This window comes from Ruditapes philippinarum, unplaced genomic scaffold (genome assembly GCF_026571515.1).
Source record: "Ruditapes philippinarum isolate M1 unplaced genomic scaffold, ASM2657151v2 ctg914_1_1_1_1, whole genome shotgun sequence".
NCBI lineage: Eukaryota > Metazoa > Mollusca > Bivalvia > Venerida > Veneridae > Ruditapes > Ruditapes philippinarum.
This window is the reverse complement of record NW_026856575.1, coordinates 193,982-206,146: the sequence shown is the minus strand read 5'-3', so window position 1 is coordinate 206,146 and position 12,165 is coordinate 193,982. Positions and strand designations below refer to the sequence as shown.

General features: G+C 33.4%; 1 non-coding gene across 1 annotated transcript; it reads left to right on the top strand.

The window, feature by feature from the left end:
* Positions 1-7,233: 7,233 nt before the first annotated feature.
* Positions 7,234-7,312, top strand: Trnat-ugu (transfer RNA threonine (anticodon UGU)). Its single transcript has one exon. It is a non-coding gene; the product is annotated as a tRNA-Thr (tRNA).
* The last annotated feature ends 4,853 nt before the right edge of the window (positions 7,313-12,165 follow it).

The window sequence follows — 12,165 nt, the reverse complement described above, 5'->3', positions numbered from 1 at the left end:
CTAAACCTAAACTTCCAATGTCTCTGTTATATTTGGGAATTACATGGACATCACTCTAATCCTATGCTTGCAGTGTCTCTGTTATATTTGGGAATTACAGGGACTTCACTCTAATCCTATCATTCCGTTGTCTCTGGTATATTTGGGATTAACAGGAACACCACTTTAATCCTATTATTCCTCTATCTCTGGTATATTTGGGAATTACAGGAACATCACTCTAATTCTACACTTCCACTATCTCTGTAATATTTGGGGATTACAGGGACAACACTCTAATCCTATCAGTCCACTGTCTCTGGTATATTTGGGAATTACAGGAACATCACTCTAATTCTACACTTCCACTATCTCTGTAATATTTGGGAATTACAAGGACATTACTCTAAATCTTACGCGCATTAACTTTTAAACCGCTGTAAAAAATTAAATAACTTGGCACAAGTAATCACCATAATAAGACGATGTGCAGAGCGCAAAAAAATGGGTTGCTACCCCCAAGGTCAATGTCACACTTAAAGGTCAAATGTTAAAATGTCTTCATTTCATAATAAAGTCTACATTTCGTGCCCGCTCCATAACTTTTAAACTACTGAAATTTTTTAAATAACTTGGCACAAGTGATCACCATAATGAGACGATGTGCATAGCGCACTAATTTATTTGCTATCTCCAAGGTCAAGGTCACACTTAAAGGTCAAATGTTTAAAAGTCTTCATTCCACACTAAAAGTCTACATTTCGTGCCCGCTCCATAACTTTTTAACTGCTTAAAATGTTTTTTAAATTACTTGAATAACCGCTGCATTTTTGTAAAATAACTTTGCACAAGTGATCACCATAATAAGATGATGTGCATAGCGCAATAATTATGTTGCTATCTCCAAGGTCAAGGTCACACTTAGGTCAAGGTCAAATGTTAAAAGTCTTCATTTCATTATAAAAAGTCTACATTTCATGGCCGCTCCATAACTTTTAAACCGCTGAAAATTTTTGAAATAACTTGGCACAAGTGATCATACTTATGAGACGATATGCAGAGGGCAATAATTGGGTTGCCACCCGAGGTCAAGGTCACACTTAAAGATCATATGTTAAAAAAGTCTTCACTTCATATTAAAAGTCTACATTTCGTGACTGCTCTATCACTTTTTAACCGCTGAATTATTTTAAATAACTTGTCACAACTGATCACCATTATAAGTCGACGTGCAGAGCGCAATCATTGACTTGCTACCCAAAAGGTCAAGGTCACACTTTAATGTATAATTAAAAAATCTATATTTCGTGTCCGCTCCACATAACTTTTTAACCGCTGAAGTTTTTTGAAAATAACTTAAACAATTGATCACCATTATAAGAACATGTGCAGAGCGCAATAAGTGGGTTGATACCCCAAGGTCAAGGTCACACTTAATGGTCTACATTTTGTGTCCCCTACATAACTTTTAAACCTCTGTTTTTTAAATAGCTTGGCACGAGTGATCACCATTATGAGCGATGTGCAGAGCGCAATAATTGAATTTCTACACCCGAGGTCAAGGTCACACTTTAAGGTCAACTGTTAGAAAGTCTACATTTTGTGTCTGTCCATAACATTTAAACCGCTGCAATGTTTTTAAGATAACTTGGCAGTATTGATCACCATTATGACACCATTGGCAGAGCACAATAATCAAGTCACAACCCTGAAGGTCAGGGTCACACTCAAATGTACAATGTAAAAAACATCTTTTTTTCTGTCCGCTCTATAACTTATTGACAATTCAGATGTTCTAAAATTACTTAGCACAAATGATCGCCACCATGGCAATCTGGAGTTCAACATCTAAGTTGCTACCCCAAGGTCAAGGTTATATGTTCTCCATAACTTTTTTACTGTATGGAATATTTTAAATAACATGGCACAAATAATAACCATCATTAGACTATGTGCTTACGATATGCATGGCATAACATCAAGGCCGTGGCTGATAAAAGGTCAAGAAGTACACTTCGATAGGTGATTTAACTGCCCTACAGACTGCCTTGTTTTTGCTGGTGTTTACTTATTGCGACGGAAGGGAAAGGGAAAGCGATAGAAATATCATATTCAGATGCTCGTTCATTGGTTACTTTTTCTGGGGTTTCATATTGTGACAAAAGGGAACGTGTTTTTTTATGTTTGACTATGATACAAAAGAGAAAGAACATCAAAACACTCCGCAATCTGATTATTACTCGGGGGCTACGCCCACTCGTACAAATCGGATAGCCTTGTGTGCCGATGCTCTTTCTATAACATAATTCAAACTCAGCCTTTCGAATCTTTCTAAATTCATTATTTTTAATGAATATGCATTTTTAAGACAAATGATTCACCGTCTACTGTAAATTGACCATTTTCGAGTAATTTTTCTAGTAAAGCATATAAATAAACCGTGCCAAATCTAAGATTTATTCTTAAAATGGAGTATCATATATTTATAACTTCCCACAGCGCGTGCCTGCCTATTCAATTTATTGGAGACAGATAGTTTTGTACTTAGTCGTACCAATAAATCATTAATTCTCCCCCTATTATAAATCATTAACCTTATCACGTTAATAGAGACGACAACAATATCTATAATTATCCAGTTTTTTTACCGTGCCGCCAAAGACGACGGGAAGAATAATTGAATGTTGCATTATTACCGCGATAAATCCCGTAATGTTCCTAATATACGGCAGTTAAATGAAATTGCATTCTGACGGTAGCCTTGTCGAATGGGTTTCAGTAAGAAATATACGGGTAATAAAATCTGCAACATTGGACTTCAAAGTGGTTAGCTAAATAAAATCGGATCCACGGAGAGAGAAAATTGAGGAAAATTAGCCTATACTTGGATGTACATTTTGGTAACATTTAACGGAATTAACTCGAAAATATGTTCACTAAATCAACTTCAAGACTATCCGGTTACTAGTTTATTTCAAATTTTACATAGATATATATTTTTTTGTGTTTGATAAAGTTTATCATCACTTGTTCGGGACCTGATGGTGATTTCGGACAGCGGCGGGCACTTGAAAATTTGAAACTAAACACCAAAAATAATTTTGCAAGCCTATAAACCGTAATTTTGTGCAATGCTTAGAATGTAATGCATATGCGAATTTATTACATGCAATCATATGAACTAATTTAATACTGTTCTGTTTGTATTTTTGTACAAATTTGTACCAGGGTCTTTCAAAGGTATCATTATCCACAAGATCGTTACATGCAGAATGCGACAACATTCAGACTTCCAATTGGCGTTGGCCTTAAGCAACGAGCACCGTGCAGAATACGACAACCTTCAATGGTGACCTCCAGAAAGTATTGGCCTTTTAACCAGAGCACCATAAAGAGACGTCAAACTTTTGATGACGGTGACCTTCAGAAGATCACCAGCATCAGAAGATAGCTATTTTGTGTTTTTAAAAAAATATGACCACTTGTGAATAATGGTGACCTTTGGGGAAAAAAACACATTGAGAAGATATTGTCCTGTAGAGAACATAGCCTTCAAAAAGTGACGTCATCCACATTGGCTTAGTTTCTGCTTTTAGAATGAAAATTACTTATTGCGTACGTTCATGTCAAAATGGCAGTTTTGAAAGAGAAAGAAGCGCTTGGTATCTTCGAGTGTTTAAGCCTTAAATTCAAGTAAGACTTTGTAAAATAATACATTAGACACACTATGAGCAACAAATATAGGTTTCTTCTTTAGAAAGGGCACATATGAGTTTCACAACGTTTAAAAAACGATTGTAGAGCATGTAAGATACTTGTTACATCTGTAAAGCATATCATTAATTCATTCATTCATTATTTCTTTCTTTCTTTCTTGCTTTATTTCTTTCTTTCTTTCTTTCGTTCGAACGTTCGTTCGTTCGTTCATATACAGTTGCACAGATCTGGAATTAAAATATGCCAGTCTTTGCTTAAGATTTTTACCATTTTCATGTAATGTACAAAAAGTGTCGTAGGATTTGAAAATCATATTCAGTTTCTGCTGATTTTGTTTGACTATAACTTATGAATTTTTTGTTTTGTTTAAAACATGCATTCTTCATATTCTTAATTATATTTCATGTCTTAAAAGTCATAGCAAAGTTTCTCGGTCATTTCCTTCATTTTCCGGTCTTGAAAGTCACAACGAGTATGAATAATAATCGAGGGGTGCCGAATGCGGCGTTAGGAATGACGCATGCGTCATGACCACTTGTTGGGATGAATCATGAAACAAACTTGACGGATTTGTGATATGTCAGTTTAAAAGAGATTTAAACGTAAAAATATTTAAAGAAACGAAACTTAGAATGTAAGAGAAGATGATATCACGGAATTGATGCAATTACCCGAATGCTAAACAGGGACCACCTGCCTCCAGGCTGGGATAATGTATCATTGAAAATCAGCGGTGATACAAATTATCTATCCGTCAACCATTCTAAAAGGATGGTTCTATAACATCGTTTGAATTTAAAAAAGATATCTTAAACCTGTGGGACTGTACAGATTCTTAAAGATGTTGAAATCTCGGATAACTGACACCTATTACTTCTACGAGCGACTATTTTTCGGGGTAGATCACCGTAGAGTTAGTTAGAGTAATTATGACTTCACACCTATCAATTTAGAGGCGGTCCCTTTGATCTTCCTTTGATGTGCCGACAAAGGGGTGTAAGTTTCTCCCTAAAGTGTACGAGGTCGTGAAGAAAATAGTGTAAAGATAGATGATTACAATTAGCCACAATAATACTCGTGAGTGTAAGGATAAACTGCAAAAAATACCTTAAATTTGTTACAATTACACTCTAATCTACATCTTGATGCGTTCAGCTCATTTCCGGCACGCGATGCTATTTCTCCAATTTTTGTTTCATTTATTTTCTTATCTTACCTGACAAATTGCAATTGCAACTGCAGGATGATGTGCGATCCGTGAATTATCATCATCACATATTACAAAATTATCTATAATTATGATAATAGAGTACAATTGTTAATTGTGATAATCATATAATAAAATGACAAAAAATGGGATGAACACCGCTAAATGCAAACAACAAATATTTGCAGAAGCAAAATCATTTCCACATTTATTTTTACAGAATATAATAAAATATAATCACTTTTTCCAAGAAAATTATCTTGTTCACGTGTACTTAATATGACGTCAGCAGATATATGTATGTCAACAAATAGAACTTTTTTAACATTCTTGTAATGAGACCAGCAATCTCATCATCCATGCCCTTTCCGTCAAACTTCCGATGTGATCATTACCAAATGACGAGGTGTTCCGAATGTAAGACCAGTTCTCTGCAATCGACCGACTCTTTAGCGCAAAACGAGGAACTTCGATATAACCTTACGACTGCAAAAAATAGTTCTTACTTTACATCTTAACGGCACAGATCACCTTCACCCAATACTCGTCATTGATTTGTTATATTTGTGTTGTTTTTTGGTTACCTTAGAGGCTTGGACAGAGATGAAGAGTTAGTAACGCAGTAGAAATATTTTGATGAACACTCCTAAATCAGTCATTGATTGCACATATTGTGTATTGAGATTAATAATCTTAGTTCTCTTATTTTAGAAATATCTATGTGTGATAGATGGTATGGTTGTACATTTAACAATTTATTAATTAATTAAATAATTAATTAATTACATGTATAAGTGGTGACTTTGAAACAACCCGATCGAGTTTCGAACAAGAGACATCCACGTACACGACGTAACTTGAAGCCATCACTTCCTTTATTTCAAGCTCGTTCTAGAAAATTCAGATGACCGCCTTTTCCCTTTTCATTAATTATACTGAACCAATAATTGTCTTATTATTTTAGGAGTTTTTACATAAAAAAAACAAAAACAAATACAAACATATAGAAATGACAATTCCATTTGATAAAATATCAAAATACAAATCTCGGACGTCACTTGATTAAATTTATTTTCCCCAAGTAAACTCCATTTACTGCTTAAAAACTTTATAAGTTACTTCTATTTGAGTTTTGCTTTAAACACTCGAATTACAGTCGGGTGCACAGTCCCCCGGCACGAAACACAAACAGTTTTATATATTTGCCTTAATATAGAATTTCCAACTAAAATGAATCTGCAAACAGAACGAGAACTTCCCAAGCATTGTTTGATACTTAATACCGCGAATAAAAACAAGCAATTAGCGTCTTTTAATCGCGAATCGTAAAATTTGAAAACCTAGCTTTTTCGTGTATAAAATTTCTAAATTAACTGTTCGCGTTTTATGACTTTTCTGATAATTAAGATATCATTTGTTAAAACTAGCAACGGTATGTCTGTTTTTCAGCAGCTTATTCGTACTTTTGAACGGATAGGCTCAAAAACTTTCTATATAGTGCAGGGTTAATGCACCTTTTTTCGTGCATTAATACCTGCAAAAACACGAGGACGCTGGGCTATTCTTGCAGTTCAAATCGGTTTCTAGTATTCTGCGTGGTTATTCGTATTTCGTAAAAAGAAACCGTTTATCTAATTCAATACTTTCAACGTGTTAATACGACGTTATTTGATTACGTCATTTGACGTCATGTTAAATAACAGGTGCGTCATTTCATTCGGCTATTTTACATTGCACATATGAAACAACGGCGCATGATCACGAGAATCCATCCGTTATTGCATGTTTTGTCCTCCGTTATATGTATACCTGTGTGCTAAGTTTTTATGCAAGAATGCGGTTTTAAAAAATGAAACTTTACTGAATATCTACGCTACTTTAAGACGAAATGCGGTTTTGAAGATTCTGATACATTAATGTTTTCTGAGCTATCGATATTATCATAAAGTGTATACAATCAGAATCAAAGGGCTGCAAGCTCTGTGGTATTTTCTGATCTTTGCAATCTTAATCGTACTGTATATCTGTATTTGTTTTCCTGTATAAGTTTATTTTTGGCGTCCTCGGCGCAATGTGAAAGGGCGACAGCAACTTCTCGAGCCTTTTAGTCGGACATAATAAAAGCCGTTTATTCCGACCAGTATGAGGGTGCTTGACTGCGGTCTGGAGACCAAAGGGTATTGGTACGCGTTTAACTTTTGAGGCATGGAGGAGCACGTGACCTGTTTTCGGTACATGGAGGAGCATGTGATCTGTAAACCGTACATGATTGGTTAATTGACCTTTTCGGAAACCTGGATAAATACCGTTGGCTGGTACGTTACAGATAAAGCCAGCCCGCATAGCTCAATCGGTTAGAGCGCGAGACTTGTAATCTCGACATTGTGGGTTCGATTCCCAGGCTGGCCAACTAAAATTACTAATCAGTCTTTCGGATGAGACTTTAAATCGAGGTCCCGTGTATGGGTGCTTAAACACTTGGCACGCTAAAGAACCAGGAGAAGCTTCTGGAACTGGGGCATCTTTCTGTATCTGTAATTGCACTATCCTCCGAAAAATAAAATGACTAATACTCTTCTGGAGGGCTCGCCCATATGGGCAACCGGTGGCGAGTATAAATAAACGCAAATACACACAAGTTACAGATAATCCTCTAGGGAATTAGACACCTAATTAAGAACAAAAAAACTATTACGTGATATTTTTAATTTTCTATAATTATGTTACCGTTTAAGGTGGAAAAACTTGAATGATGTGTTTGAAAATGATCAATGTTTCTTTAATATGTATCTCAAAATGTTACAAACAATAAATTGTTTATACTGAAAATCTACAAAATTAAAATATTCGTAGTGGCATCTGCCATCATAAATACTTGTGTTTACTTTTTTTTTTTTTTGCTCGGAATTATTCATAAAATGGTAGGCCTATTTAATTATTTTCTTAAAAAAGAAATAATTGTTTTATGTTCGATCTTCTCCGGTCATCAACGGTCACCAGTTTCCAAAGACCTTCTTCTATATTAATCGATTACTGTCAAATATATTCCAGATACAAACGTTTATTTATCCTCGCCCCACCCCCTGAAAATAGTTAAATGAAATATATTAATATCATTAAAAAGTTCCCCGCAGGAAACCATTTTATTAATTAAAAATGAAATGTCGCGATATATACAATGAATAGCGAACTTGAGAATTTCGCAATGCAAACATTTTCAAATGAAATAACCTTTTCCGTCAATAAATCGCGCTCTTCGGGGTATTTTTATTTATCATTTTGTGGTACACAGTGGGTTATTATGGTTCATGTATCCGAAAGCTGAATAGAATGATGAGTTGGTGACCTATATATTCCGAAAATCTGTTTATAGAGGGGTGTATTCCAATCGGTAATTCCCGGTCTCTCCTGGTCTATTTTGACCGGAATTTACTAGGGACCGGCGAATAGTACCACACGTTTATTGTCCGTCTCTCCCGGTTTTCGAGTAGATGTTTGATATCGTTACAGAACAGAACAAATATTTACAGTTATATAAGTTTTTTTCAAAATGAATGTTTGTCACTTAGTTTGGTTACAATAATTAATAAACACAGATCAACTCTCAAATTTATTGATTATTATTATACATAAATATACAATTCGAAAAAAAAAAAAAAACCCAACAACAACAATAACGTGTTTTATAAAACATGATAAAACACTGATACGTTTGTATCAGATAAAAACAATAAATATGTACAATAATTGAGAAAAAGGTACATTTTTATGGTATTAATATGACACTATCAACTTTGAAACATTTTATTTAATTTGTTATTCGTGTTTAGTAAAGATGCCGAGGAATTATTCAAAGTTACAAATTAGATTTTATGAATTATTCAATTGATTGATAATTTAAAAAATGATAAAGAAAAATACAAATGTACATGTATATGTTTTAAGAATAAACAATATTATATATTAAAAGTTTAACCATAATTTACTGACTTTTTCCAGTTAAGTTTTTACTTAATATAATCGTCGGTCAATATGACAATTGAATTCTTAAAAAGTTAAAATATTAGTAAACGTAAAAACTCAGTATTAAAATAGCACATAAAACACAAAAAAGAAAGAAAACAATATTCATAAAATCTGTATTTTTTATTACAATTATTGTATAATAAACAATTATGCTCAACACGATCGACATGGTAATGTAACCAGTGTCATATAGTTATTAAGTGTGAACAGATACCTTTAGAGGGGGTCTTCGCTAATAGCGATAACATAATAAGGAACAAGTGTGGTGTTGATCATGCATTTACACATATGGATTATAAATGATTGTATACATGTATATCCGTTGCTAAAAAATCATTTATGTTCATTTTTTATGATAGCCACACTTTATCCTTGCATATCGTGGCTATTTCCAACAAAGACACTAAAAAAAGAATTTAAAAAAAATGTTGACTCGACTGGGATTTGAACTCCAGACCTCTCACACGTGAAACGAGCGCGTTACCCCTGCACCACGGACAATATAAAAACAATAGTTAAATAAAATCAAGTCATTCGTAATTTATAATTTCCATTGCATTTTGGGTTAGGGTAATTTCGAGGTATTTTGTTCAGGGTAAACCTGTTGTTTAAAATTGAAGTAAATAATTTAGCAAAAATCTTCTCGCCCAAACAGTCCAACATGTAGAAACTATATATTCAACTACTCGACAGTCAGATTTATTTGTGTAGTATTCGGTCATCGATATCGCTAAAAATAGCATTTTCATTGATTAAAATCATATTCATCCGCGTAATTTGTGAGTGTGCATTTATTGACAATTCCATAAGCCAACGCTACTTTTAAAGTTTGAATGTGTAGTAATTTGTTGGACACTTGTAACAAAATCTTGTTCTTTCTTTTAGATTGCTGGTTTTTAAGCAGTTTTGAGTGAGAACTACATTGCGTTGTTAGGACTGTTGGGAAATATTGTGTTAGACCGTGGATGTTAGCTATGTATTTATCTGATCTTGCGATCAGAAAATACAAAAATTAAAATACACATCTGTAGTTAGTAAGTCCTAAAAATTATAAGTAAACGTTTTAACGATATATCATATATAATATATAACTTTTATGAACATTATACTAAATATATATAATGATTGTAAATAGTTCTTTTCTAATCCACTAAGAAATATTGACTTTCATTTTGATATCATAAACTGTGTTTACTTTCTGGTAATCAACTACATACAACCTACAAACTGTTACTATCGCGTGATGGCTGTTATGATTTAGCTTTCAGCCAAAATCTACACCCACTGAAATGCTGGTCCTTTATCTATGTACAAAGTCCATAATAAGGATATGCTTAAACCAAATACCAAATTTCCATGATATATCTGATTCAGTCATTCTTAATCGGTGAGTTGTTCCGAGATAAAATTCTTGAAAATGACTCGAGCTTATATATACGTTTTCATTTATTTTCACAACAAGTGAAAGTCGCCTGTACAGACAGAGTGTAAAAAACCTCTTTACATTACGATATTTCCTTATAAACGGAAATAACATTTCGAGCATGCGCATTTTGCGTATGGAAATGCGATACTGAAAGTATAGATTTTTATCAGTATAAAACAATTTGATAAACGATTTGATCTCAAACAAATTATTAATCGACAGTTTAGAAGAGATAGCCGATACAAAGTTGAATATAAGTAGTCAATTTGAAGTTTTCTGCTTATATATTCTGTTTTTGTTTTCAATTTTTCAATTTCATTTTATTTATTTTTTTTATTTTTATTTTATTTATTTATCTTATTTTTTGGCAATAAACAGCACATACATGTACATATTTGTAGCAAAAAAGTGCCCATTGCTCTCGAAATAGCTTAGTTTCATACAATTTTATCAACGCCTTTAATTAAACTAAATACAAGAGCCGCAGACAAGCGGGCCACGCTCAACTTTTTTTCTTCTTCTAAAGTCAAACACATCAAAGGAAAAATATTGTAGTAAAGAATGTATCATCTTTTTGTACAAAATATAATATTTCATATTTGACTCTGATAGTCAGTCATTTACTGATCAAGGTCGTACTTAATTTATTCAACATTTCGGTGTTGTCACGAGTGTTGTTTTGTCCCAGTATGAATAAAATCTATCAATTATAATTAATAATTCGTTACAAAGCTTAAGCAATTTAAGCTAAATTCAATAATATAACCTTAACGGTCAATATCATTTGTCACATTTGAATAAATCATCGTGTTAGTTTTGATATATAAGTGTGCTTTTGTCCAAGAATAAATCGAATCCATATTATTAATTTTAAAAAGGTTACGACAATTTAAGCAAAATACAATCATGTGACATTGACGGTCGAGGTCATTTATAGGTCAGGACCTTTAGTGTTAACTTCAAATAAAGATCAATGTCAAGGTGAATTGTATCATTTTTTAAACTTATCTTACCTAAGCCCAGGTATGAAGACAATATATTCATTACTTACAAAGTTATAGCCAAGTATATCAAAACCAATGAAATTTCAATAACCTGACCTTCAAGGTCATGGTCATTTATGAGTCAACGTAAGTTTTATCTTTATTATGACACTGTCCTAAAACTAGTTGTCTTCAAGCATGAAGATAATTATTTCATACATAATAAAGTTATAGCTAATTATAGCAAGAGTCAAGCAAAATTTAAAAACTTGACCTTGAAGCTCAATGTCTTTTACAAGTCAAGGTCAAATTCAGTCTGATCTACTATAAGATCTTGTCAAAAGGGTTGTTGTTTCAAAGAATGAAACAATCCTTTAACAAATAATTTAAAAAAATATGACAAACGTTTAAGTTTCTGGACGGCAACGGCAATGGCAACTGCAAAGGGAACGGGTACAAAAACGGACGACCTATCTGTAGCAATATCTTGGTATTTTTCTTCGAAAAAAATCGAACGAAAGCTCATAGCAAAATATTGATAAAAAACAGCAGACGAACGAGGATTCTCGACGCCATGTTTATTATACATGATGAACGCGGACAACTTGTTAACAAGAATAGATACAAACGTGTCTCCAAGCTTACTAATTAAAAGTAAAATTTAAGCTATACCCAATTAGGAAAGCTTTCTGAAATTCTTCTTCCATAATGAATATTATTTGTTCAAACATTGCCGACGTATGTCACAAAGACGTTCCGATTAAATTCAAACATGGCGGCCGGCACTTACAAAAGATTTTGATTAGGTTACACGCTTGTATTGAAAG